General features: G+C 38.0%; 1 long non-coding RNA gene across 3 annotated transcripts; it reads right to left on the bottom strand.

The window, feature by feature from the left end:
- Positions 1 to 16000: 16000 nt before the first annotated feature.
- Positions 16001 to 25508, bottom strand: LOC139355101 (uncharacterized). 3 transcript variants are annotated; one of them, XR_011605833.1, is made up of 3 exons: positions 25346 to 25472; positions 21181 to 25291; positions 16001 to 20929 (listed from the first exon to the last, which is right to left on the bottom strand). It is a non-coding gene; the product is annotated as an uncharacterized lncRNA (long non-coding RNA). The 3 variants fall into 3 exon arrangements; XR_011605834.1 differs by lacking the exon at positions 16001 to 20929 and having other exon boundaries at positions 21181 to 24162; positions 24247 to 25291; positions 25346 to 25508; XR_011605832.1 differs by lacking the exon at positions 16001 to 20929 and having other exon boundaries at positions 21181 to 21791; positions 23218 to 25291; positions 25346 to 25484.
- Between the last annotated feature and the right edge of the window lie 475 nt (positions 25509 to 25983).

The raw sequence follows: 25983 nt of genomic DNA, 5'->3' as shown, positions 1-25983 counted from the left end.
CTGTCAAACAATTTTAATGCCTATAGGACCGATCGCTCATCACGTAGGGGAGGCGGTGTGCTGATTGCCGTTAGCACTAGCCTAACATCCGAGAGAATTCACTCTGATACTCCTAATGAAATTGAATTTGTTAGTGTGAAAGTTTCCTTGCAATCATTCTCAATATTTGTTACATGTTCCTACATTCCACCTGGCTCTGATTTAATAATTTATGAGCACCACCTGTCTGCGATAAAATCTGTTCTATCCCTTCTTTCTAACAGTGACCTTTTGATTGTTTTGGGTGACTTTAATCTCCCTGATATTTCTTGGTCTCCTCCTACTGACTCACTAGTCGCGATACCTCTATCCGCCCATGATTTTGTAGATGGTCTTCTAGAATTATCATTACAGCAAGTAAGCTTTATACGGAATTCATTAAATAGACAACTAGATCTTGTGTTTGTTTCAGACCCGTCTGAAGTCACGGTATCTAGAATTGACGCTCTTGTTGAACCTGAAGACCGATATCATCCAACAATGGAATTGACAATCTGCCTCCCATGCGTTGATACCCTCTCTCCTTTAGTTTCTCAAACTAAAGTGAGATGTTTCCGAAAATGTAACTATAAAAAACTTAACGACATGATTTCTCAATATAATTGGACAGAATTGTACAATTGTATGGATATTTTAAGTGCCACTGAACACTTCTATATAGTGTTAAATACATTTTTTAATGAATGCGTTCCTGATAGGTTTCCTTCAAAGACAAACAGGCCACCTTGGTTTACCAATGCGCTTCAAAGACTTAAAAACCTTAAGACAAACACTTATAAAAAGTATAAGAAATCGGGTAAGCCATCTGATTTTTCGAAATATGTGGTGGCTCGATCGGATTTTAATGTTCTCAATAGTCATTGCTATTCTATGTATTTAAGTCGGTGTAAATTTGAATTTTCAAATGATCCGAAGCAGTTTTACAACTTTGTCAATGCCAAGCGTAAGTCGTCAGCATTGCCTTCATCGGTACGTTTTAACTCAATGGAGGCATCGACGGATTCTGAAATTGCTGATTTATTTGCCGAGTTTTTCCAAACTACTTATAGTTCGGCTGCTTGGTCAAATTCTAACTACCCTAATCCCTTAAATAAGGCAAATTGTATCTTTACCCCTGAAATTACGGAAATTTCTCTCGTAAAAGACTTAGAAAAAACAACGCCAACTTATTCTCCCGGTCCTGATGGACTCCCCGGGTGTGTGCTTAAGTTTTGTGCGTCAACCATATGTAAACCGATTCTTAAACTTTTTAATTTGTCTATTTCATCGTCAGTTTTTCCTACTATCTGGAAGGACTCTTTTATCATTCCACTTCACAAAAAGGGTGCGAAGGCGGATGCCCAGAATTACAGAGGTATTTCTAAATTGTCGGCAATTCCTAAAGCATTTGAACGTATTATTACTTCTCATTTGCAACATGTATGTTCCTCGCTAATATCACCGTGTCAGCATGGTTTTGTTAAGCGAAGATCGACCACCACCAACCTTCTGGAATTGTCATCTATTGTAATAAATGGATTTAAGAATAAAATGCAGACTGACGTTATATACACAGATTTTAGTAAGGCCTTTGACTCTGTCAACCACTCTCTTCTCTTATTCAAATTAAATCAGCTTGGGTTTTCATGTAATCTATTAACTTGGATTTCAAGTTATTTGAATGGTAGGACTCAGAGGGTTATATTCAAGAACGCTGCCTCAAAACTGATCTATGTGACATCTGGAGTGCCTCAGGGTAGTCATTTGGGCCCTTTGCTGTTTACTTTGTTTATTAACGATCTTCCCTCTATCATAACACACTCTCGTGTACTAATGTATGCTGATGATGTTAAGCTTTGTTTATCACATAATGATATAGCGTCGGGTTTCAACTTACAGTCAGATATTGATTGTTTTCAGGGATGGTGTGAGTAAAACCTTTTAAATTTGAACTGCCTTAAATGCAACGTTATGACCTTTCATAGGGGTACTCCTACTTTTGTTAGTTACTCTCTTCAAAATACGCCACTCGATCGTATATATTCAGTTAATGACTTAGGCGTTCTTCTGGACCCAAAACTTAAATTTGACTGCCACATAATGTCCACTGTCAGCAAGGCCATGAGTGTTCTTGGGTTTATAAAGCGTTGGTCAAAAGAATTTGATGACCCTTATACAACCAAATTATTATTTACCTCCTTATCCGTCCTATTTTGGAATATTGTTCTTCGGTTTGGAGTCCACAATATCAAGTGCATATTGACTGTATTGAGTCGGTACAAAAAAAATTTATTCTTTTTGCCCTTCGTAGTTTGAACTGGGATCAAAACATAAGGCTACCTTCCTATCAGAGTAGATTACTATTGCTTAATTTACCTACCCTTGCAAATCGTAGAACAATGCTTGGTACTATTTTTATGCAAAATCTTATAAGTGGTGATATTGATTCTGTAGAACTTGTAAACCGCCTAACTTTCAATGTTCCTGTTAGAATAACACGAAATTATTATCCCCTAAATTTGCCACGATGTACATCTAATTTTTGTCTGCACGAGCCCTTTCGCGTTCTATGTAATAATTATAACAACCTTTATCATTTAATTTGCACTTCAACTTCTATCCCGGTACTAAAAACTAATATTTTAACTCATTTGCTTCATTTTTAGATGCTTCTTTTATTTTCATTTGTGTCCGTCTCTATTTGTTTTTTGTATCTTCCTCGCGAACTCGTATTTTTTGCCCAAATTGATAAAAGGGCCCCGCGCGTAACAAGCACGTGCTTGGTGTCGTTGGGCCACTTGTTTGTACTGCTCGTAGTGCATCAACGTCCATCATATATATAAAAAAAAAATATTAAATAAATTCTTCAGTAAGAATAAGAGAATTAGCTTCTATAGATTGTGTGAATCATACTCAACTTAACTAAAAACATTACAATCATATTGGTATTTCTGTTAAATGTTTGTCCCATTTGGTTTGAAGAATTCTCGGCATTAATTTTTTTATTAGTTCAAGTAGAGCAAGAGTAAATGACCAGTCCATTTCGCTTGGGATATCTTTGGACGTTGATGCACTATGGTCAGTACAAACAAGTGGCCCTACGACACCAAGCAAAGCTTGTTACGCGCGGAGCTCATCACCGTTTTGGGCGAGTAAACATAATCGCGGACAAAGAAAAAGGCAATGTAACAATAGACAATTAAAAATACAGGTCAATATACGAATAGACAAAATACATCAAGTAAAACTAATTGGTTACTAGGGAGGATAGTATTATTGATTTAAAGATAGGAAGTGAGTCAGTAGTAGATAATAGATGATATAGTCTATTATAATCATTGCAAAGTACTCTAAAAGGTTCATGCATTGCGTAATTAGAGATACAGTGATTTAATACTAAAGGAATATAGTTTCTAGTGAATCTATTTGGCACATTAAAATGCAGGCGACCCAGTAACTCGGGACTCTCTACATCACCATGAATAAGATTTCTAATAAACGTAATACCAAGCATAGTTCTACGGTTAGCTAACGATGGTAAGTTAATTAGAAGTAGTCTACTAGAGTAGGATGGTAGTATTAGGCTTGTATCCCAGTTAAGTCTCCGTAAGGCAAATATTAAGAAGTTTTTTTGCACAGACTCAATCCGGTCTATATGCACCCCATATTGGGGACTCCAAACAGGAGCGCAGTACTCAAGAATTGGTCGGACTAATGAAATAAACAAGGTCTTTGTGACATAGGGATCATCGAATTCCTTCGACCACCTTTTGATAAATGCAAGCACGCCCCTGGCTTTATTTACCATAGTAGTAATGTGATCGGAAAATTTAAGTCTAGGATCCATGTAGACTCCAAGGTCGTCAGCATGCGTTATCCTATCTAACGCACAACCACTCAAAGTATACGTTGAGTAGTGGGGGCAGACACGAAAAAAGGTCATTAGTTTACACTTATAACCATTTAAATTCAATTCATTATCCATGCACCATGTTTGAAATGCATTTAGATCCGATTGTAAAGCTAAACTTTGTGCGGGGTCATTATATTGCAGGCACAACTTAACGTCATCTGCGTACATAAGAACCCGTGACTTCGTTAAGACTAATTTATAAATAATGTAAACAGGAGCGGACCGAGATGACTTCCTTGTGGTACACCGGAAGTAACTCGGATTAGGGATGACAAAGAGTTTTTAAAAATGACCCTTTGAGTCCTATCATTCAAATAACTTAAAATCCACCTAAGAAGATCACCTGAAAACCCTAAAAGGTCCAATTTCCGGACTAAAATCGGGTGACTTACAGAATCAAACGCCCTACTAAAATCAGTGTAGACCACATCAGTCTGACGATTCTTTCTAAAACCTCCTATAACAAATGAAGTAAACTCCAAAAGGTTGGTTGTCGTTGACCTACGTTTTATAAATCCGTGTTGACAAGAGGAAACAAGGGACCTACAACTGTGTTGTAAATGAGGCGTAATAATGTTCTCAAAGAGCTTCGGTATAGCTGATAGCTTTGAAATACCTCTGTAATTACATGCGTTCAATTTACTCCCTTTTTTATGAAGCGGGATAACAAACGATTCCTTCCATCTGTGTGGGAAATCGGATGTTTCTAAAGACAAAGTAAACAGTCAGGACCCGGAGAGTAGACTGGTTTGACCCTTTGCAATTCTAAAAGAAGTGAGCTTTTACTTATAACAGGACAACAAATAAAGTTTGCTTTAGGAATGACATATGGGTAAGACTGATCTGGAGGACTTGATGTTGAATAGGTGGTTTGAAAAAACTGTGCAAAAAGATCGGCTATAGCTTGATCAGTGCTAGCAGCCGAATTTTCAAATTTAAGTGATGATGGGTAACTAGAAGATTTACGCTTTGTGTTAACAAAATTATAAAACTGTTTTGGATCCAGTGTAAACTTGGTCTTTTCTTATGTGAAAATATCGCATGTTTGTGTTAAAAGCATTTGCTTAACAATAATATCATCTGCAAGGTCTACTAAAAAGTATTTCCAAAAATCGGCACAGTTTTTAAAATGAGTTTTATTAAGATAAAAAAAATCAAGAATAATCACTATTTTGGATTTTATATTTTTTTCACTCAGGAATGATTATTTTTAATTTTTATTATTTAAGTCAAAAATAGTGATGTTTTTTTTTGTTTTGTTTTTTTTTATCAAGAATATTGTATGATAACGGTAAATGCTATTTTTATTTTTGAGCACGAAAAAAAATTCCTGACAGCTATTTAAATATGAGTCTCACATATCCACAATTTTCACTTTCTGGAAAAGTGTTATTTTTTCTGCAACTGCAAAATATATGAATGATATAATATTTTGACTCGTTATATTTTGAAAACTTATTTGTCTTATATTGGATGCAATTGGTCAGGAGGAGCCCTTGGAGCCTCTGAAAAAAAAGTAGTAGAAGACGATGAGGTGTATAAAAAACCTAACCTGCTTCAAGATAAAGGCAACGCAAACCCCAGATGCTAGTAAGGAAGGAGGTGCCAACAACCCCCATGTATAAACAAATTAAATTAAATATTAAATATATTTGCTCCAAAGCGCAAAAAAACGCCTTATTAGCGCTAAAAAAGGTGTTGTGTTTGCTGCTTAAAAAAGTGCTTAAATACGCGCTTTAAAGGCGGTCAATGTGTTTTTTTTTTTGAGCAGTGATTAATCGTAGGACATTCCTATGTTAAATCCATCACCTTTTTTTATACAAATTGAGCTCTCGGTGATGATCTTCCCACTTTCTAGCTTTTATAGTTTCCGAGATCTCAGCGTTCATTCCAGTAGCTGCTATAACAGGGAAGAGGGCTATGGTCGAGTGCTTTGACTATCAGATACCCTTTACTCAGGTAAAGGAAGCAAAAGGGAGATGGAGATATACAAGCAGCAAAGCGAGATTGTGAAGCGTCGCCTACACGCGTTTTTAATACATGGTAATGTGGGCGGCAGACAGATTTAAGCGTTAAGGGCCTTAGCAAAGACATTATATCTTATACACATACTGCGACAACCAACCAATGTATGTGGACACGTATTCTCAAGCATTGGTGGCATGCAGGCATGTAGTTCTAAGCTAATTTTGGAAGACGATTGGCTTCTATTACTATGTTTATGCTAACGGTTTCATGAGTTATTGAAAGCGTGAAATAAAACTTGGTCCTATTTATGCGACGTGGCCGAAATCATGCATTTTATCAATCTCATCTGACAGAGATGCCGGTTTGGTGGAAAAAGGTGTGAGCGATAATTAAACCGAATATTTTTATAATTCGCGTGAAATAATCTTGCTAATATTAACAAGGGAGAACGCTAAAGTCGAGTACCTCGACTATCAGATACCCGTTACTCAGCTAAATGGAGATATGCAAGCAGCAGAGCGAGATTAAAATGCGCCACCTACCGGCGGTATACATATTTAATTTTTTGGATCAATCGATAGGTATTGACGAGACCAATACATTTAAGTTAAAATTTTTTATCTAGCATGAAAGTTGTGGGCGTCACAGGTTTTTGCGGTTTGTGGGCGTTAAAGTGGGCGTGGCAAACTTTTTTTGGGTCAATCGATAGGTATTGATGAGAACATTACATTTCAGTTAAAATTTTTTATCTAGCATCAAAACTGTAGGAGCCACAGTTTTGGGCGGTTTGTGGGCGTTAGAGTGGGCGTGGCAGTCTACTGAAACAAACTTGCGCTGCGTAAGAAGCTCAGGAATCTGCACGCCAAGTCTCAATAGCCTAGCTCTCATAGTTTCCGAGATCTCAGCGTTCATCCGGACAGACGGACAGACAGACAGACGGACATGGCTAGATCGACTCGGCTAGTGATCCTGATCAAGAATATATATACTTTATGGGGTCGGAAACGCTTCCTTCTGCCTGTTACATACTTTCCGACGAATCTAGTATACCCTTTTACTCTACGAGTAACGGGTATATAAATAAAGTGTGGCAAGCCAGTATAACATTTTTTCTACCGTCAAAATAAAAGATAAGACAAGGAAGAACGCTATAGTCGATAGTCAGATACCCACCCGTTACTCAGCTAATGGGACCAAAGGGAAATGAAGATATGCAAGCAGCAAAGCGAGATTGAAATGCGCCACCTACCCGTGATCTCAATATGTGGTTATGTGGGCGGTAGACCGATTTAAGCGTTATGTGCGTTAGAGTTGGCGTGGCAAACTTTTTTTTGGACCAATCGATAGGGATTGACGAGACCAATTCAGTTAAAATTTTGTATCTAGCATAAAAATTGTGGGCGCCACAGGTTTGGTCGGTTTGTGGGCGTTAGATTGGGCGTGGCATATTTGCGTAACAAACTTGTGCTGCGTACAGGGCTACGGAATTTAAATCTGAGATCCCATTTCTCTATACTTGATAGTTTCCGTGATATTCGCGTTCATATGTACGATTATTTTAAGTTTGTGGGCGGTTTGTGGGCGTTAAAATGGGCGTGGCAAACTTTTGAGTCAATCGATAGGTATTGATGAGACCAATACATTTCAGTTAAAATTTTTATTTTAGCGTTGGGCGTTAGAGTGGGCATGGCACATTTCTGAAACAAACTTGCGCTGAGCTAGAATCTCAGGAATCTGCATGCCTAATCCCAGTATTGTAGCTCTTATAGTTTCCGAGATCTCAGCGTTCATACGGACTGACGAACAGACGGATAGACGGACATGGCTAGATCGACTCGGCTGGTGATCCTGATCAAGAATATATATACTTTATGGGGTCGGAAACGCTTCCTTCTGCCTGTTACATACTTTCCGACGAATCTAGTATACCCTTTTACTCTACGAGTAACGGGTATAACACGTCTTTATTGGCACTGAATTAAAAAATAATTTGTTAAATTTAAGGTGTATTTATGTATTTATATCGATCTGGCAACTCCGATAATTATAAACCTGTCCGTTTGTCCGTCCGTTTCTACGCAAACTAGTCTCTCAGTTTTAAAGCATTCGGGCTGAAACTTTCCCAAGAGTCTTATATCTTTTGCAGGTAGTATATAAGTCGGAACCAGCCGGATCGGACAACTATGTCTTATAGCTCCCATAGGAATAATCGGAAAAAAAATTATATCTTTGGTGTTTTTAACATATAACCTCCTACTCTTGGAAATTTATTAATTAGTTTTGAATTTCGAATTTAATTTTATCAAAATCGGACGACTATATCATATAGCTGCCATAGGAAAAATTGGTGGGAAAATTATATGAGACAAATTATAGCTTCGGTGTTTTTGACATATAACCTTCTACGCTTGGAAATAACAATTTTTAATTAGTTCTGAATTTCGAATTTAGTTTTATCATAATCGGACGACTATATATATAGCTGCCATAGGAACGATCGGAAAATTGGTTGGAAAATAATGTGAAACAAATTATAGCTTCGGTGTTTTTTGACATACTATATTATACTATTGGGAATATCATTTTTTGAATTTTTAAATTTAATAATTATAACTGCAAGGGTATACAAACTTCGGCTTGCCGAAGTTAACTTCCTTCGTGGAATTTTAGAGACCTAATAATATAGAAAATTTACATCGAATATTATTTCTTACGTGGGATAACAGCTTACTCAGCATTCTGGGGGAGACTGGGGCGGGATACCCTTTAATTTTACAAAAACAACAATCTGGATTATTGAGCATTCTTTTTTAAGTTATGGTCAACTTTACTTCATTGTTTTCTTTTCCTTTTCTATGTTCTTTTACTATACTGCACTCATATACTCCAGTTTTATTCACAATAAAAATGTAAAATAAAAAAATCCACAAAAGTGTAATTATAAAAAAATGAATTGTAAGAGCACCTTAACGCTTTCAGTGTAGATTATTTTTATTCTTCGATGGTCACTTTCTTTCTTTAAAACTTTTTTTCACTTTAAAACTTTTGTTTCTCTCAGTGTAAGACTTTTCTTTTCATTGCTTTACATCTTTCCTTTTGACTTGTCGGTATTTACTCGAATTTCTTTCTTTCATCTTCTGTTTTGCCTTGCAAAAACGATAAAATTAACTGGACTTTTCTTTACTTCATTGATTTCATTTTAAATTTATCCTAGGAGTTTCACCTTATTAACAACTTAATAGATACTTCTATTTTTTTTCTTAGCACTTCATTGAATCGATGGACAGAACGGCTAGCTTGGCGACGGCTCTCTTGAAGTAGGTACAAATACTCGGTGCTCCACCTTTTCCAGAAATGTTGTTGCATCTGGGTCACCCGCTGCCATCTGCTGAGGCGGCCTTCGCGATGATGAGTAATGTCAGGTTCAGGAAACTTAGTGTAGCTGGAATCCTTCAGGAAATGCGCCGGTTTTAGCACCTCATATGAAAGAGTTCTTAATTCATTGATGGCTAAGATGGATGCACCGACGACTCTGTAGAAATGAAATTTAGCTGACTTCACAGCAGCCTCCCATAAACCACCGAAGTGCGGGTCACGCGGAGGGATCAACCTCCTGTGGTTTGCTGGCAGGCTACCCATGACGTGCTCCCAAGTGACAGGCTTCTTTCGGAAGCATCGAACGCATTTGTTGATAACGCTGGCCAGTACCTTTGCCGTAATGCGGCAAGCAGCGCCTGCGATCCTCCATGCAAATATTTCGCATGATAATAAACGATAATCGCCTTGGTGACTGGATGATCCTTGGGTAACAGTATCGGATTCCTCGTATGGTAGTCCAAGTGTGCGTTCTGATGCCTTCCACCCACGCGAAGTAACCCATCGGAGCCGAGTATAGGCCTAAGCGAAACCAGCTTGCTTTTCTGTGGAAACGGCTTGCCCTGGCTAAGAGATCCATACTCCTTCGCCAAGTTAACCTGTTGAATGCTCCTCAAAAGAAGTACAGTTCCAGAGTTGATCTCCTTCACCGAAAGACGACCTTTTAACGGCGCAGATTTGACTCTGCAATTTGAAATGAACCGATAAATGTTCAACTTCCACTTATCGAAAGAGTTAAGGAATTTGCAGTTTGATGAACTGTCTATGCAAATGGACCCAATTAGAGCCACAGAACGGCGCTCTGGAAGATCCTTTACTGAGTCTAGCAGGGACGGCCAGTTCGACGAGCTTTGCAGAAGGAATGGAGGCCCGTTAGCCCAAAGGAAATGTTCCAACAATTCTCTTGGGGTACATCCTCGCGATACGACGTCTGCCGGATTTAAGTTTGTAGGAACGTGATGCCAAGTCATGTCTTTCGTCATCTCCTGAATTTTCGCGATTCTGTTTGATTAGAAAACGTTAAACTCCTTCAGAGGTTGCCGAATCCACGCCAACACAATAGACGAATCGACCAGCAATGAAACGTGCAATCGAAATCTATGGCTTCCTTGGCGTTTACGATTAGCTCAGCCAATAAAAGCGCTGCGGAAAGTTCTAATCTTGGAATTGTTAAGGCCTTCAAAGGAGCTACCCTTGACTTGGCACAGAGCAGATGGACTTTCGATTCTCCATTGGTCTCCGATCGCAAGTATAGACACGCTCCATAAGCTGACATGCTAGCATCGCAGAAGCCATGCAGTACGAATCGTGGGAATTTTAAGTTCTGTACGACCGATAACTGTGAGGTCAACTCCCCCCATGACGAAAGAATGGGCTCTGGCAGTGCGTCATCCCATTCCACGTTCGCACTCCATAGAGATTGCAGAAAAAACTTAGATCTTGTGATAATTGGAGTTATTAAACCGAGTGGATCATAGAATTTGGCAATCGTTGACAATGCAACCCGCTTAGTGGGTCGTTGATTGGTTGGCAGTTGAGAAAAATTAAATAGGAGTTGACCAGAAGATGGATCCCAGACTAGTCCCAATGGCTTGGCGACATCCGATCCATCGTGAAATTTGATTAGCTGCTCCTTGTCGCATTCAGACTCTCCTTCCAGGGCTGCTGATTCATTAGAACACCATTTGCGGATTGGAAAATGGCCTCGCGACAGTAGTTCCTTCACTTGACGACGAAATTCTCTCACCTCCTCAACTGAGTCCCCACCAGATATTAAATCATCCACATAGAAATCTCTACAAACAAATTTTTGCTCCAATAGGAAATGATTCCTCCTCATCGTAAGAGAGTTGATGCATGGCCCTTATAGCCAAGAAGGCAGCTGGCTTGGTTCCATAAGTCACCGTGCTCAATTTAAAAACACTGAATTCTTCCGTAGAGCTTTCTCTTCAAACGATGCACTGCAAAAAATCATCCGGGTACAAAACATGCACGCAACTGTACATCTTGCAGATATCTCCACAAAGGGCAACTTTAAAAAATCGAAAGCGAAGCAGTATATTAAAGATTTTTAGTTGAATTGTTGGTCCTGCCAGAAGTAAGTCGGTCAGAGAGCTACCAGAAGTTGTTTTAGATCCATCAAAAACGACACGAAGCTTCGTACTCGTGCTCTCCTGCTTATGTACGCAATGGTAGGGCAAAAGGAATTGTGTTTCTGACGGTTCCTTAGTTACAAGAGACATGTGACCTAGATCGATATACTCCCTCAAAAATGCTGAATACTGAGCTTTCAGGGCTGGGTTTCTATCAAATTTAGCTTCCAAACTCTTGAAACGACGACGAGCTAGGCAATAAGAATCACCTAGAGATTCGAGTTCGGAAGTGGACAAGAGACGTTTCCAAGTCTAGTGCAATTTTCAGTGAAAAGTGGCTCACATCGCAAGTCTTCCGGCAATAAAGATGGTTTAAACGAAGTAAAAACCTCAATTTCCCAAAATAGCTTAACTATGGCGGCAAGTGTGTTATCGGAATGATCAGCTGGGTCCTTGATGCTGGCTTGTAAAACCGATTTATGAGTTGGCATGTTCGATGATAACCCTCCAGAGACTATCCAACCAAGTTTAGTGTTCTGAAGAGTTGCAAGGCCCTATCCAAATGAATTTGTTAGAAATTATTTTGAAAAACAACCCAGCGCCGAGTAAAAGGTCAATTCGTTGTGATTGATTAAAATTTGGGTCAACGAGTGAAATGTTTTGCGGTGTCCTCCATGATGTTGCATTTATATTGAAATGGGGCTGATAATCAGTAATACTGTGAGTCACAACCGCTGTGAATGTCGCACTATAGCTTGCATCCCGTGATTGCACAAGAATATCGACAGTCTTATCAGAGATCATGGTAGATTCTCCTATCCCAGAAATCGAGGTTTGCGATCTTCTATAATTCAAGTTTAGTTGGCTAGCTAAGAGTTTAGCTGGGAGACCGAATCTAAAATTGCTCGGCAAGGCATAATTGCTCCAATTCTAATTCTAAAGTAGATAATAGCAGTTGGAAGCAACACGTAGTCGATCGGCAAAATATTTAAGGTTTTAGGTGGAAGGCTTAGTAAATGATGATCAGGATGCGATGATGTATGCGAACATGATACTAGTGCTGATGAAGTAGATGGTAATGGCTGAGAGCTCGAGGATGGTGTTGTGTGAAACGCCTTGTATTGGTAGTTTTAATATTCTTTATTCATATAGTGAGAACGCATCTTTTGGTAGTTTTAATATTCTTTATTTTGTATTTTGTATTTGTATTTAGCAGCAGCGTTAATGCCGCTTCCAACGTCAAGTTGTTTCTGATTTTACAATTTGCCTTAGGATCTAAGTAAGCCAAAGTCTTGTAGCTGCGCTGCCTACAGTTGGGCGGCAGAGAGACGGCTATGTATATCTTATGTATATTAGTGTATTTAAAGATGCTCTCTTTAGCTGGAGCGCGAGGGTATATGTATGTACTTGAGTTTGGCTGAGCGGCCGGCGTGTGCAACAGAATGCTGACACTTGCACTTTCTGTGAGCGCACCGATCGACTCATGTTTCGGCCACTTAGGTTTTTGACCGAGCCTTTGTTTATATAAACACTGCAACAAAGTGTTACAGTGTGTTTGATTCAAGTACTCTTGGTACAGTAGATATTCGATATGAGTGCATACTACATCTCCCTCCTTTTGAAAAATAACGTAATATTATGAAGTTATTTTGTTAGTATATTTTACTTAAAGGAATATATTTTTTTTGTTTTTAATCTTCTTTTTTTTTTTAAATTTTTTTATTTATTTTTTTTTTTTTTGATACGAAGAGAATGGAATTGGGAATAATATACGTATTAAAAGAAGAAGTATTTCTAAAGCATGGCCATGCTAAATGCAATTAAGAAATAAACGTTTTTTAATCTATCTTTATGTACTATTTGTTTTTTATTTTTGTTATTTATTATAGTTATGTTATCTCTATCTCCTATTTGTTCTACCCTATAAGGACCTGTATATTTCGAATCTAACTTATGTCCTGTTTAATTTTTCAATAAAACCTGATCTCCTATTTTTAAATCGAAATCTAAACTAGTTTTGTCGTAACTAATTTTCTGTTTTAACTTATGAGATTCTAGCATTAGTCTAGCTCTCTTAATTGCCTGTTCTAATCTAAATTTGGATTCCTTAGCATAATCTTCTATATTATAAAGGGGTTTTACTTTATCTATGCTATTAAAATGTTTTGGTAGATTTGAAGTTCTACCGAAAACGAGCTGATATGGACAATAGTCATGTGCCATAGGTGGGGTTGTATTAAAACTATAGAAGAAGTATCGTAGCCATACATCCCAATCTGTTTTGTCAACTGAGATGTATGAACGAATGAACTCATTGAGTGTTCTGTGGCTTCGCTCCACGGTACCTACAGTCTGGTGGTGGTGTGCAGTTGAAGTTATGTTTTTAATATGTAAGTATTTACATAGATCTTCAATAATTGAATTTTTATATTCTGTTCTCATGTCCGTAATGAACGTCTTTATTGGACCGTACTTTAGAAGTACTTTAGCTTTTGCTACTGTATTTGCACTTTTATTTGGTATAGGTATAGCTACTAGGTATTTAGTTAAATCGCAGATGAGTGTTACTGCGTATTCGTTTCCATTATTAGATTTTGGAAGTGGACCAATAGTATCTACAATTACTATATCAAAAGCTCTTTGTGGAGTTTCGGTTATAGTTAGTGGGGTCTTAGTATGTTTAGTCGTTTTCGACTTTTGGCATTTAGGACATTTCTTTATGTACTCTTTATGTCTTTGGACATATTTTTCCAGTAATAGTATCTCTGGACCTTGGCCAATGGTTTTGTAATGCCTTTATGACCACCTTGTATTGGATCATCATGGAATGTAGACAATATAGCTTCTTTTTCTTTATTATTTTTGATTACGGTCACCGGGTTGAGTAGCGCTGCTCTCAATGATTTCAATATATTATTGCCCATCATTTTAAAATTATCAATTGAAACATGTTCAAAGATATTTTCCCATGGTGCCACTTTGAGTTGGCTGACTTTGTGAATACCGGCCTGCTTTTCAAGCCTTTGAAAGAATTGACCTAAGTCAATGGTTCCATTAGTATACAAATCGCTAACATCATAACTTGCTGTAATTTTCTTTCCGTGCTTAAATAAACACATTTTATTATTTACATGCAAGGTCACTACTTTACGTACTTCATCATTGTTAATGACTTCATATACGTTGGGCTTTGAAGCTTTTTCTATAGATTGCTTATGCAATTCTATTTGATCTTTTCCTGCGCAGGATTTCTGTCTACTTTGGTTTCTGGTAGTGACTTTCAGAATTTTATTGCTTGTTTGTATATTTGTTAGGTCTGTGATGGTTATTCTAGAGAGCGCATCGGCTACATAGTTATCTTTACCCTTTAGATACTCTACCGTAAAATTATATTCCTCCAATTCAAGTCTCATTCGTGTTAGTTTGGAACTGGGATTTACCATTGAAAGAAAAAAAATGAACATTTTTCAGGATGTAACTTCAAGTTTTTCGGAACAACCTATGACTAGTAAGTCATCCATATAAAGAAATGCTTGCGAAGGTTCTAATCTAGAGAAAACTATAGTCATCATTCTCTGAAAAGAGCTTGGCGCTATTTTTGAACCGAATTTTAATCGCGTGAAGCGGTACGAACCATTGTTTGTTGAAAAAGATGTTATATCCCGTGAACTTTTTTCCAGTTCAATTTGATGAAAACCTGACATTAAGTCAAGGCATGAGAAATATTTTGCTCTACCTAGTTGATCTAAAATATCATCGATTCTAGGGAGTGGAAATTTATCAGAGAAGAGTTTTTTATTAATTTGACGATAGTCAATTACTAATCGCCATTTTTTATTTTCCGAATTTGGAAGTGACTTTTTTGGTACTAACAAAAGTGGGCTATTATAAGGTGATACAGAGGGTTCCACTATTTCATCATTGATGAGTTTTTGGACTTATTTTTGAATTTCGTCTTGTTGACCATGAGGATTTCTATAATTTTGTATATATACGGGTTCATCATCAATTAATCTCAGCTTTTGTTTATAAAAATTATTGGTAGTGATCGATTCGGTTTCTAGTCCAAGCACATCACTATACTGGGTGCATAATGCTGTAAGTTGTTCATTGAATTGAGGCGGGAAGTTTTTTGCAAGTTGGGATAATACAATTTTTTGTCTGTCTTCTAAGTCCATTTTTACTATTTCGTAGTTTGAAAGTGGTTCATGATGAATTTTTTTGATATAGACTACTTGATCTGTGTTTGTAGTATTTAGTAATCTTATATATGCATTTTGGACTGTTGCTATGGTATTTGCGATATAGATACCAAGATAAATTTCTTGATTCGGAATTAATACACTGTCTTCTTCTGAATTTATTTCGATTTTTCGGACGACTTGGGATCTTGCTGGCAGAATTAGGGAGTTGTTGCCAGAACTGTATGCTATTGGAACATAAATTGGATGTTTTAGGTTGTTTGGTCTTATTATAAGCCAGTCTTCAGACGGCTTGAAGTCTAATTGACAGTTGTATCTTTTGATAAAATCGATTCCTAGTATTCCATCACATGGAATAGCGAATTGCATATTTACGATATGGAAATCATGTTGAACTTAGAAGTTTGAATTTTAATAGAAGTTAAACCTTTTGATTTGGTAACTTCCTGACTTATACCCTGTATGTTTATGATGTGATTATCTTGAATGTTTTGAAAATTATCAGAATTTTCCTTCAATAAGGATATTTCCGCACCTGTGTCTAGTAAGAGAACTAATTCTTTTCCTGTTGCTACGTTCATGAAAGTGACAAATGTATTTTGACTGAGATTTAGAGTGTGAATTTTGATGTTGTTTACTGTCGTGTATCTAAAGGTGGTTGGGAGTTTCCCGAATTTGTTTGTGCTACTCTAACATTGTTATTGTGGTTGTTGTTGTTTCCCCCACGGCTGTTTCCGCCGCTGGTGTTTCCACCACGGTTGTTGTTTCTGTAATAATTGTTATTTTGGTTATTGTTATTTCTGTTATAACCATTGTTTTGATTATATCCGTTATTCTGATAATATCTGGTATTGTTATAATTACCTCGATTATTACCTCGTCCGCGATTTCCACCGCGCTGCGGGTAATTTTTGTAATATAGGACAGTGTTTGGCTGTCCGGTTGCTTCTGTGCAACTGTTTACAAATTTGGATATGGCCTCATTCATTGTATTGAAGGTACCAGTTTGCATGATAGTTTTCACCTTATCGATTGTGCAATTTTTAGTCATTGCTTTCGCTGCATGCCGAGTGGGATAACATCTGGCTAACTCTAGGGATAAGCCATCTGTTATAAATGCACCTTCTAAGGATTTCGTAATCTGCTCAACCTCTTGTGTGTACTGGTTGGCAGTTTTATTGCGTTTGTTGTAGGCTCATCAGTTTTGCTGACAACACTTCCACAGTTTAGCCTTTGACGTTGTTTTTTAATCTGGAAATGACTTCAGCTATTGTTGTTTTATTTCCGATTAAATTTCTGGCGACACCTTTAGCTTTGTTTTTATAATGGAAACTGCTAATTGTTCGTGTTCGCCTTTTATTGATTCTATTATTTCTAATGCATCCATAAAACTTGTTAAGTTTTCAGCTTTACCATCGAAAACTGGTATAAGCTTGGATGCTGTATTAATGAAATCAATATTATATTGTGCCATTGTGATATTGTTTGTTATTTTAATTTCTATTATGCTTGAACTATCATCAGAATCTGTAGAATTATCCAAATCTGACATTAAAACAGCTGGAATAGTAAGATTATTTAAATCTTGCTCTTCTATTTTAGGATTTGTTTCTGTAAGGTCTTCTGATTCTATTTGGTCAATGTCAGTTTGTTTTGTTGATTCCGATTCATCACCAGTTTCAACTGCTAGGGAAGTGTTAAGTATAGTCGGTACTGATATGTCCAACTTAAACTTTTGTTTAATTGATATTAAATTAGATCGTAGTCTGATCAAAAATTTGATACTTGGGACCAATGATCTTGATTTAATTTTTCCCTCTGGCCATATATTAGTATTCGTGCTTCATTAAAGCATTTTACTACCTGTTTTGAGTAAGTGACTTATATGATTTGTCAAAGTCAACTTTTATGTCATTTATCTGCTTATATAATTCATTCCAATACATTATATTGTGGAGATGAATTATTTCTTAAAGACCATCATTACTATTGTTCTACCTAGTATTGGGTGTTCGTCTACTACTGATCTAACCTGTACCCCTGGGATGGTGGACAGGACAATTCCCTTTTGGGTGCTTGTGCAATGAATTAGTGGAGAGGCATCTAAATTAAATGTTTCAATATATAAGTTTTCTAATTCATAAATGCTTACTGAAGTTGGTGCAACTAATTGCAGGATTCTTTCTTTAAAATGAATGTCCCTATCATATGTGTCTCTAATTGCTTTTAGAGTAGCCATTTTTAATTAATTTATTTTTATTTATTTATTTTTATTTTATTCCATTTTCTTTAATTTTTAAAATTTCAATACAGCAATATTTTTATATTAATGTTGTTTGTGCCAAAATTTTTAAATTGTGTCCAGATCATTTGCCTGGCTCATATATTTTTTCTTAAGACATTTATTATGCAATTTATAAAGTTCATAGAAACAGTTTGCGCACATTATAACAACAATTATTATTAGCAATGTATGAATTAATTCTAAGTCAATGGTGTTTGACTCTATCTTATTAATAACATTTGCAGTGGAATCCACTGTTTTTGTATCTATTAAACCCAACTTTGGGGTTGGTATTCTTAATATATACACTGCGCGTCATCAGATTAGCGCCCCCTGAGCATTCTCGTGTACTGTCCAATATTATCCAATCTATCAAGGCTTAAGCCATACAAATTTTTTTTGACGATACTTTTAATAATATTCTTCAAAATAAGATAAGGTACATAATGATAAGTACAACAATAATATTTTATTTATTTGAAAAGAAAATGTATACCAAAAATATGAATTTAATTTTGCGTCATCAGATTAGCGCCCCCTGCTTAAATTTAATGAATTTTCACTTAATGCTTAACAACTAGTAGTGTTTTATGTTTTATCTTATTATTTACTTATTTTCTAATCAAATTAATAGTGGGTGGTCCCGCCCCCATTTTCCAGGACCTCACAGATCCTGCTGGGAAGTGACTCGTACAATTTCTCAATGTATTGTAATGATATTGAAGACCAAGCTTCTTTAATCCCGTCGATGAACTCCAATTTTGTACTATACTGCTTTCCAGACTCGTATACTTTTCTCGAGAGCCATCCCCACACGTTCTCTTTTATATTTAAGTCCGGAGAGTACGGCGGCCACTCCAGGACATCAACGTTTTGGCCCTGTATCCACGATTTTACAGATCGGGACGTGTGGATTGGAGCGTTGTCGTGTTGAAAACGCCATTTAAGATTTCCAAAAGATTATTATACGCCACGGCGTTCATTTTCGGGGTGAGAAATTGTAACTCATAGGTGCCATAATAGGATATGGCTCCCCATACCATTACGCCACCTACCCGGCTATGTAAACGATCTAAAATATGCTCTTCTTTACGCATGTCATGGAAATAATAATTATAGCCGTCAGGGCCTTCTAAATTAAATTTTTTTTCATCGGAAAAGACTACAAAGCGCCACTCCTTCGACCATGTCATATGCGAGCGAGCAAAATTTAGGCGCATTTCCTTTCGTAACTTATTTAGTTGTGGTTATACCCGTTACTCGTAGAGTAAAAGGGTATACTAGATTCGTCGGAAAGTATGTAACAGGCAGAAGGAAGCGTTTCCGACCCCATAAAGTATATATATTCTTGATCAGGATCACTAGCCGAGTCGATCTAGCCATGTCCGTCTGTCCGTCTGTCCGGATGAACGCTGAGATCTCGGAAACTATGAGAGCTAGGCTATTGAGATTTGGCGTACAGATTCCTGAGCTTCTTACGCAGCGCAAGTTTGTTTCAGTAGACTGCCACGCCCACTCTAAAGCCCACAAACCGCCCTAAAATGTAACTCCTACAGTTTTGATGCTAGATAGAAAATTTTAACTGAAATGTATTAGTCTTGTCAATACCTATCGATTGACCAAAAAATTTTGCTACGCCCACTCTAACGCCCACAAACCTCCAAAGAAAAAAGCTATGACGTTAGAGCCAGACAATGCGAAATGTTTTTACGCATGTATGTGTGTGTATGTAAATAGTTGCCGGCCGAACTTAGCGGCAAAGAAAAAAGCCCTGCCGGCGCTCAGAGAGAGCAAAGTGCGCCGAGAAATGAGAGCAAGGGAGAGAGAACAAAGTGCTCGGCTAACTTATTTTAAAGTTTGTTATCTGAGTAACGGGTATCTGATAGTCGAGGTACTCGACTATAGCGTTCTTCCTTGTTTTTTTTTTAGTTTTAGTCTTTTCAAGTGTTCTGCTTTTTTTATGACTCGTAATACCGTGGACTTGCTAGCTTCCACACCGCTTTTTTCTTTAATTTTGGTAAAAGAGTCGTGTGAATTAGACGCATGTCTAACTATAGACTGAATGTCTGCTTCGGAAAGAACTCTGTTGTTACCGCCTTTCATATTTTTACCATAGCCTTGTTTATTTTTAAGAAAATTGGCTATAGTTTTTCGATGCCTTCCCATTTTTTCAGCAATTTTATGTAAAGATAAGCCACTTTCACTAAAGGCTTCGATCTTAGATTTTTCTTCTAAAGATAGGACAGTTCCTTTACCCATTTTGATTCTCAGTTTATAAACAATAATTGAATAATTGTCACAGCACAAAAAATTTCACAACTGTACGCCAAAAATTACGCGAGATAACTAAATTTGAATTTACAGGCGCTAATCTGATGACGCAAAATCAGTGCAAGCTTTTGCAGCGAAAGTAAAACAAAATAAAGAAAAAATAGATAACGGAATCTCTCACCTAACGGTATTCCTCTCAGAGAGCGACAATTTGTGCATTTTAAGAGCAACAACAAAAATTTTGAAGTTGCGTGCAATAGAAACAGAGATAGATGCAATAAAGTAAAACCAAAAGGGGGCGCTAATCTGATGACGCGCAGTGTATCTTGGTCTGTCAAATACTTTAGATTTTTGAATTTATTCGTAAATGTTGGTAATGATATTCATAAACAACTAGTTTGATATGATTAATTTTGATTTGATTTTTTTTTTGTTTTTGACCAATTATTATTATATTTGACATACAATTTCCTGCCTATTTTGTGTATGGTTTTCAGGCCATACTCTAATCGGGCCACTTTTATGTCGCTCAATTTTTACATTTGTTTTTATAAAATATATGAAAAAATATGTATCGCAGTGCAATTAAAAAAATTTTTGCAACGCAGTGCAAAGAAAAAAAAATTATGCGCTCTTGGTAGCGCTGTCGGTTTACTCTTCCTTGGTACCGGTGCTGGCTGCACAGGTGTACTTCATGGTGGGGCACCGGTGCTGGCTACACAGGTGTACTCGCAGAAGGGGGAGTACAGTGGTCCCTCGCAGTCATCCGGGCACGTCTTCTTCAGCATTGGGATGGCAACTTTTTCTGGAGGAGGCAATGTGTTTTTATTTTTGGCAATATTTGGGATTACAAGGTAGGTGGATGTGTCTGTGGCTGTGGTCTGATTCTTACGTACTGATAGCAAATTTTTTAAGTATTCAACTTCGGCATGTATTTTTACCGAGTCGGTCCACTTTATTGCTTCGCCGCTCTTGAGCAGCTTCAGTAGTTGAGCCTTTCTGGCTTTCAATCTTTTACCACGCCACTTCTTTTGGCACACATCACACTCTACTCACTGCGTTTCTTCTCTTGTTCTTGTAGTGTAAGCTGTTGTTGTTGCCGTTTTTGCTGTTACTGTTGTTGCTTTTGTTGTTGCTGTTGTTGCCTTTGTTGTTGCTGTTGTTGCCTTTGTTGCTGTTGTCGCCTTTGTTGCTGTCTTCTTATTTTTTGAAGTCCAGATCCAGGTCCAGATCCTTTTGGACCAAAGTCACAGTCGCCATGTTGTGTGAAACGCCTTGTATTGGTAGTTTTAATATTCTTTATTCATATAGTGAGAACGCATCTTTTGGTAGTTATACCCGTTACTTGTAGAGTAAAAGGGTATACTAGATTCGTTGGAAAGTATGTAACAGGCAGAAGGAAGCGTTTCCGACCCCATAAAGTATATATATTCTTGATCAGGATCACTAGCCGAGTCGATCTAGCCATGTCCGTCTGTCTGTCCGTTCGGATAAACGCTGAGATCTCGGAAACTATAAGAGCTAGGCTATTGAGATTTGGCGTGCAGATTCCTGAGCTTCTTACGCAGCGCAAATTTGTTTCAGTAGAGTGCCACGCCCACTCTAACGCCCACAAACCGCCCAAAACTGTGGCTCCTACAGTTTTGATGGTAGATAAAAAATTTTAACTGAAATGTATTAGTCTTGTCAATACCTATCGATTGAACCAAAAAAAATTTTGCTACGCCCACTCTAACGCCCACAAACCTCCCAGACAATGCGAAATGTTTTTACGCGTGTATGTGTGTGTATGTAAGTAGTTGCCGGCCGAACTTAGCGGCAAAGAAAAAAGCCCTGCCGGCGCTCAGAGAGAGCAAAGTGCGCGGCTAACTTATTCTATTGAATAATGAATAAATTATCCAATTGTCCCATTGACGGGCAAAAACCTTTAAAGATCTGTACATCTTTTTTTATCTCTTTCAATGAATATGTATTAGCTTAAAAAATACCTATAGATTGTCCCAAAAAAACTTTTCCGTTTTCAGTCCAATGCTCTCAAACCAAAGTAGTTAGGACAAGCCTTGACACTAGAGCCAGAAAACGACATACATACATACACACATACATACATATATGTATACATGCATGTGTGTGGGTGTAAAAAATTACAATCTAATATCCGCGGCAAATAGAATTCTTTCAAACAAAGCTATTCAACCAAATATTTTGAAGTACAGAATGTGCCTTAAAATTGTGTATGTTTAGCAAGCATACATAAATATAAATGTTATTTGTCTATTTTATGTGTTGCTTTCTCATTCTTGGCGCTGGCTGAAACAAAAGCAGAGCCGAGAAATGAGAGCAAGGGAGAGAGAAAAAAGTGCGCGGCTAACTTATCTTATCTGAGAAACAGGTATCTGATAGTCGAGGTACTCGACTATAGCGTTCTTCCTTGTTTTAATATTCTTTATTTTGTATTTGGTATTTGTATTTAGGAGCAGCGTTAATGCCGCTTCCAACGTCAAGTTGTTTCTGATTTTACAATTTGCCTTAGGATCTAAGTAAGCCAAAGTCTTGTAGCTGCGCTGCCTCAGTTGGGCGGCAGAGAGACGGCTATGTATATCTTATGTATATTAGTGTATTTAACTATGCTCTCTTTAGCTGGAGCGCGAGGGTATATGTATGTACTTGAGTTTGGCTGAGCGGCCGGCGTATGCAACAGAATGCTGACACTTGCACTTTCTGTGAGCGCACCGATCGACTCATGTTTCGGCCACTTAGGTTTTTGACCGAGCCTTTGTTTATATAAACACTGCAACAAAGTGTTACAGTGTGTTTGATTCAAGTACTCTTGGTACAGTAGATATTCGATATAAGTGCATACTACAATGGATCGCATGATGGAAATGAAAATGAGGTGGATGTTGCGGATAGGTCATGGTTCGAAGATTCGGACTCAAATTTAAAAATCGAGAACACTTTGACAAATAATGATCCCGTGCATCGCAAGATAAACATATCAAATGATTTGAGTTAGTAGCAGAAGCAATAAGTGTGTTTTGGTTATATTTGTGTAAGTTTTTTCCCCACCTGCTGGCTTGGTGTTTGAGTTACCAAGGCTTGATCCAAGTTTTCCATCATCCTGCACCTCTTTTCCAAAAACGACTCCATAGCACATCAGGTAGACAGCTCAGTGATTGACAAATCCTCTTTCCATTTTTCCCCCGTCCTCTGATCCAGTTACCGAGTGACGATGTGAATTAAAAGTCCATCCAAAATTTGTTGCGTATTGGCCAGGGTTCGAATTGCTCGCAGATGCGAATTCATGCAATCACTCAGCTCCCGAAGACCCTTCGAAGATCCCTTCTCGACACCCTTTAAACCGAATATTGCCTGAACGTGTGCCTGAAAGTGTAAAACATTATTATAAAATCGATTAACCAGCAAATTCATAGCCTTTTATAATTAGCATTCGAGGGTTCAAGCGAGCGTATGGTTTCCAGAGCCACGCCGCCCAAACTCGAACGCAAATATTGTAATTTTTCAATGTCGCTTAGCTCATCATCATTTCCGATGACCGTAGTGAAAGTCGCAAGGAAATCCGGCCACTCAGAGTAGGATCCATAAAAACAAGCAATTTCCAAATTTGGCAACCGAGGCTTCCTAGATCGAAAAGAAAGATCCGCATTATTAGTGATGTCAATAGATGTTGAATTTGCAGCGGTTGAAGCCGGCAATTGTGACTTTCGATGAGCAGTCAAGCCTCGGCTTAGTTTCGCCTTCACATCCATGAAAACCTCGGCAAATTCAATCCGATGGTCGCTCGAGATCTCTGCAAAATCCAGTCTTTCCAACGATGTCTGCGCAGAATCAAATGCCTGGTTTAAGGAATTGATCCATTCCATTCGCGCAAGCAAATCAGCTTCGTCAAACTGATTAACCGCATCAGCGTTTAAATAACATTTCATCGAGCTCATTTGCCGCAAAATAGATTGGGCTTTGACTCGGTAGTAGTCGACGTCACTTGTGGATTCATTTTGAGCCCGAACCGAGTTTTCCCTATCAGACATTTTTCAATCACGAGAAAAAGAATGAAAGAAAATAAAATGTCCGACCGCGTTAGAGGCACGAAACACCGTATACCTTTTACCGCGAAAATGTGGAGGTTAACAAGCGTCGCCGAGATGCAACGGAACCTTTAACTCCGTTGTTGTTGTTCTTGCCGATAAATTTCCTGCCTAGCAACAGCGGATATATGTAATTGGCAAACGAATATATGTATGGCTATATGTACATATATACATATATGTAATATGCGCTATTAACAAAGATTAAATGCGATTCACTTTGTTAAGAATTATTTGCACAACACAGTTTTGGTGTTTTTACAAAGCGCAAAATGTACAAAAAATCAAACGGCCGGCAGTGCACTTTTATATGCACATATGTATGTATGTTCGTGTGTTTGTGACCGAATGCACGATAACGACAGAGTAACAAAGCGTTTGTTTAAACTATATTAAACAATCGCGAGGCCGAGATGCAGACTCCGATAAAAACTATATCACGTAGGGGTCACCAAATGTTTATGGGGAAGACAACAAATATGCCACCCATATATTTATAATTAATAACGCACGAATAGGTTATATTAAAATGTATAGCGTTATTCGGAGCGGCAGACGGACTGTGTAAAAGCTCGGCTCCAAGAACTTCATATAGACATTTACAGGCTTACAAAGTAGTTGCTGAATAGATAAGCGACAGCTTTAGTGGTATAAGAAAGAAGGCGACAAAGATAAGCAGAGAGCGCTGCAGGTGTCGTCGTACACCTATGCGCGCATGACTAGGAGCTGTCGATCTGCTCCGAACAGACGCAATGGAAAATTTTCAACATACATATACATGCTTCTTGGGCAGAAGCCTTAAGATTTCAGTCAGGAGTGATCCTAGGGGCGACGACTAAGGTGCGAGTTGATCTTCTGTCGAGGGTGCTCTCCGGGGCAGTCGCCTTTGGACTTCTGGCCGTGGGGTGCTCCTCGAGCCGCGGGCCGTTGAACAAAATGGCGAGAAACTGCTGCGATCCTTGGTGAAGAGTGGCTGCGGCTCCGATAGGGATGCTGTTGAAAGTGCTCCTTTTGGCAAGTGCTGCCGGGCCAAACTTTGAAAAATTGCCGCGACTCAAGCGCTGAGCGAAAACTAGTTTGACGAAGATGTGGGAAAGTCTTACTGTTTGACTCACGATTCCACGAACCACTTAGTGATTCAGTGAACACTCGAAGGTTATTCAAAGAAGAACGTGCAGTGTGGCAAACTTCAAATAAACTCAAACTTCATCGATATGTGTAACGGCGCCTGTAGTGACTAACAGAAAGCTCAGCCTCAAAGTATGCTACGTTTAACGTGATGAACCAAGCCTTGCCACCCAGCCTTAATCTTGGTTGCCGTAGGTCAAACAGCTGATTCAGGGTTGCACTGCGTCGGTATTTTTCCGGAAATACTAAGCAGCTGATGATGCAGCTTTCCAGAGCATATTTTGAGGCTGAGCTTTCTGTTAGTCACTAGAGGCGCCGTTACACATATCGATGAAGTTTGAGTTTATTTGAAGTTTGAATTTTTATGAAGTTTGCCATTAAATAACATGAAGTAAGGAGCGATATAATGGACATCTGAAATAAACCGGTGTTAATTCGAATTGACTGTCTCATTCCGTAAGCCTCCCTAACTCTGTCTACAAGTTTTATTGTGTCGCGATGGTGCTGTTTAGGAAGTAATCGACCCCCTTGTGTCTTCCCTGAGCTAGCCGATCACGTAGGGATCACAAAATTCTTGTTACAAATTTCAATTTAGGTTTAAAAACAAGCCGTCGACATTATATGT

This window comes from Drosophila suzukii, unplaced genomic scaffold (assembly GCF_043229965.1).
Source record: "Drosophila suzukii unplaced genomic scaffold, CBGP_Dsuzu_IsoJpt1.0 scf_9, whole genome shotgun sequence".
Classification (NCBI taxonomy): Eukaryota; Metazoa; Arthropoda; class Insecta; order Diptera; family Drosophilidae; genus Drosophila; species Drosophila suzukii.
The sequence above is the reverse complement of the archived record's forward strand: the minus strand, read 5'-3'. Positions and strand labels throughout refer to the sequence as shown.